This window comes from Castor canadensis, chromosome 9 (genome assembly GCF_047511655.1).
Source record: "Castor canadensis chromosome 9, mCasCan1.hap1v2, whole genome shotgun sequence".
In the NCBI taxonomy this organism is placed as follows: domain Eukaryota; kingdom Metazoa; phylum Chordata; class Mammalia; order Rodentia; family Castoridae; genus Castor; species Castor canadensis.
Genome location: NC_133394.1, coordinates 48812350 through 48816049, shown reverse-complemented (window position 1 = coordinate 48816049; position 3700 = coordinate 48812350).

The window sequence follows — 3700 nt, the reverse complement described above, 5'->3', positions numbered from 1 at the left end:
TTTGATTTGCATTTCCTTTATGGCTAGAGATGGTGAGCATTTTTTCATGTGGTTTTTGGCCATTTGAATTTCTTCTTTGGAGAAAGTTCTGTTTAGATTAGTTTCCCATTTCCTTATTGGTTCATTGATTTTGGAAGAGTTCAGTTTTTTGAGTTCCCTGTATATTCTGGTTATCAGCCTTTTGTCTGATGTATAGCTGTGAAATACTTTCTCCCACTCTGTCAGTGGTCTCTTCAGTTTAGATACCATTTCTTTTGTTGTGCAGAAGGTTTTTAGTTTTTTGAAGTCCCATTTGTCCATCTTTTCTCTTAGTTGCTGAACTTCTGGGGTTCTTTTGAGGAAGTCCGTGCCTATATCTGTTACTTCCAGAGTGCTTCCTGTTCTTTCCTTTTGGACCTGTAGTCTTAAACTTTACTTTTATGGAATCAGTTTGCCCCCTTCCATCCTTCTTGGTAGGATTCTGCCCTTTTCCTAACATTTTGCTTAGCACAGTGTATTAAGGTCTTTGTTTCTTTTATAAATCTGAAGTTCAATATTTCTAGATTTGTTCTGGTCCCTCACTGTGTAATGTGTACTGTTTCCTTCTTTTTCTTTTCACACCACCCACTCCTCTCTGCAACCATATACCTGATGTTTTGTTTCAGATTCAGTATTATACAGGAAAGTGCTAGTTGTCTTTAATCGCCATCTCTACCCTGCCCCCCCAAACACAATATGGTTCTGAATCTACTGATTCTGGGATACTATACTCTTAAGGACACTAATCAGGTCAATAAAGACTGAAGAATGATCTTAATTTATCTTCATGCTAGATTTAAAAATATCAGTACTAAATATTGGAGTTGGAAAGAACCACAATCCATTATTTGTCTAAAATATTTTATTGTCCTAGTCAGAATTTAACCTTTCAATCAAAAGACCTAAACAATGTGATAAGTGATTTTCTAAAACAAAATCAATGTATGAAACTATAGGTGATGGCAATGCAGATCCAAGAAAGGCCACAGGAGCTTTTCAGATAGAGGTAATACCTGAGTTTGAGAAAAATAGGTACATATTAAGTAACCAAACTACTATTAGATATTTTATCAACACCTGGGGGAAATAACATGTGCAATGATCTGAAGGAAAGGAATTTATTAAAAAAGTAGTTTCAATAATATACAAGTGGGTCAAAAGCAATTAAACAGAAGAGGAACCATGGAGGAGAGATGAGAAGCTGGAAAACTTAGGAGAAATATTTCATATTAACATTTTTGAAATTGGACTTTGACCTCAGAAAGCAAAGGAGACTGAAATAAAAACAGAAATATGAAAAAATATGTTAAATTCCTTGTTTGGTGGTCACACATGCCATTTACTTTAATGTTGATAAAAAACATAGGTTTGAAGATTTAAATGCTTAAGTGTCACCTATGCAGAAAAATATATTACCTTTCAAAATAGTTTACAAAAGATAAGTTGCCCGAAAGTTATCTCCTCAAATGACTTGAGTATTCATGAATAGTAACCACGATAATGAAAGTCATTCACATTGCATTGAAAAATTCTGTAAGCATATTTAACATAATGCTATCAATAAGAATGGCAACAGAAGACTACTACAAATGGATATCTAAATATAACTTTTTTCATACATAAAGCATGCATAGCTTTGCAGAAAATAACTGGATTTCAGAGTAATCATTGCATTTAGTAAATAAAAGGGTCATGCAATTTGAAATGATGATATCACAATTCCATGAATTTCTTTTACATTACCCAAGAAATGAAGGGGAGGGGAAATCTAGTTCTTTGATCTAATTCAGTCATAATTTTCAAATAGAAACCATAATAAATGCTTCTTTTGAAAGATTTTAAATGTTTTCCTGAGTATTTGAAAACTAAAAAATATTTTTTCTTTCATGTATTAATGGAAATATAGAATATTTAACTTGAATGTACTTTGGATTTAGGAATGCTAATTATCAAATTGGGAAGAATATGATATATAATTGATTTGTAGAACAGGAAATAGGCAAGTATGCATTTTATCTTTAATGTGTTAGATTGTGATTCCTATTAATTATCAATTTAGGAGTGAGGAGTTGCCAAATGAAAATACTAGTATATAGTTTGGGATTGGATTCAAAAATAGAAATAAAATTGATTTATTAGGATATAAACAAGAATCTGTGCTATGACTGATTTAATATTATACTTTAAAGTTCAATATTGTAAACTAATTTTTCATTGAACAGGAAGTTAGGAGACTATGAATCAGTAGGTTTGGATGAATACATTGAGGCAACTTACCCATGTATTGTAAAATAAACAACAGGCTATAAGTAAAAACAAATAATTACTATCATGAGCCTTTTTCTCTATATTTCATCATTTAAAATTGTGAGTGTTCAATGAGCATTTTTATGAAAATGAATTATCTAAAACAATAATTATATATTCACATATCCATATACACAAGATATTACACAGGAAAATATAAAATATTTATTCTAAACAAAGAGATTAACATTTATCTTTAGGCTAATATTGTCAGGTGCATCTTAACACTTTTGAAGAGATCTACAAGATAGCTATTATTAAAAGACAGAAGTATCTTTCTGCTTTCCAAAATAAAACTCTTATGTCTCTGAAGCATGCAGTGCATAGTAATCATTTACTCTAACTTGTAGTTTGGTTTCATAGATTGTGGAGACATAGTAGGTGTAATTTTGTATAAAACTTTCATAATGTATGGTTCTGTTTCTTTATTTGAATATATTGTCATTGGGTAACATTAAATGTACATTGCAGAATTATTTAACTCCCATGTAGCTTAAGGATTATTGTTCATAAAATCAATAATGCCTTATTAACATGGCAAGGCCCTCAGTAGACCCAATTTTATTCTTTGAAGTTGAAAAAAGTTTGTTATTTATCATGGGAATAATGTGAAAAGGTGTAATTGTGTTTTGTTTTTTTTCTACACAAAGCAAATGAAAGGGAAAAGTAAAGCATCTCAGGAAAAAAAGAAACTGCTTTCTGAGAAGAGATACTGGCCTTTTATAGTTAGATGATACCTTTCATGAAATACATTAAATTTACAGACACCATGAAAATTGTGTGACATTCATTGAAATACATATAGATCTGTCTGTGTATACAAAATGTAGGCTTTATATGACTTTATCTCTGTCAGCTAGTGTAGACTATGGTCATGGTGTTTGTGTTTTAAGGTTGGCACACTGTAAAAAATTAGAATACCCAAAAATCAGCAAACAACATGAAAGGAATTAGGTACAACTTATTATTTTCAGCTGATGTTTGAAAACACAGTGAAGTTCATTTTCCCATTGGTGTGGATTTTTTTCACACTCATTTGCAATTTGATCCTAGCAAGCAATTACTGGTTAAAATTTCTACTGAAACACTTTGTTAGAATACTAGGTTTGACATAATTTTACTGAAGACATTGTTAAATGGATGGTCTGTTTTGTCCTGACAAAACTTGAATTGACACTAAATTTTAGTCGTGGTAATAGAGCTTTCTTCACAAAAAATTGTTGGAGCTGCTTCTGCCTCGTCTCCATGCAGGTAGTTATTACTAGGAGAGGCTGGCATCGATGGATGATATTTCTGTCTGGGTTCTTATTAAATGAATTATGCTTGAATAAACCTGTTTACAAAAGTGAATCAGTATTTGCTTTATTCCATCTTC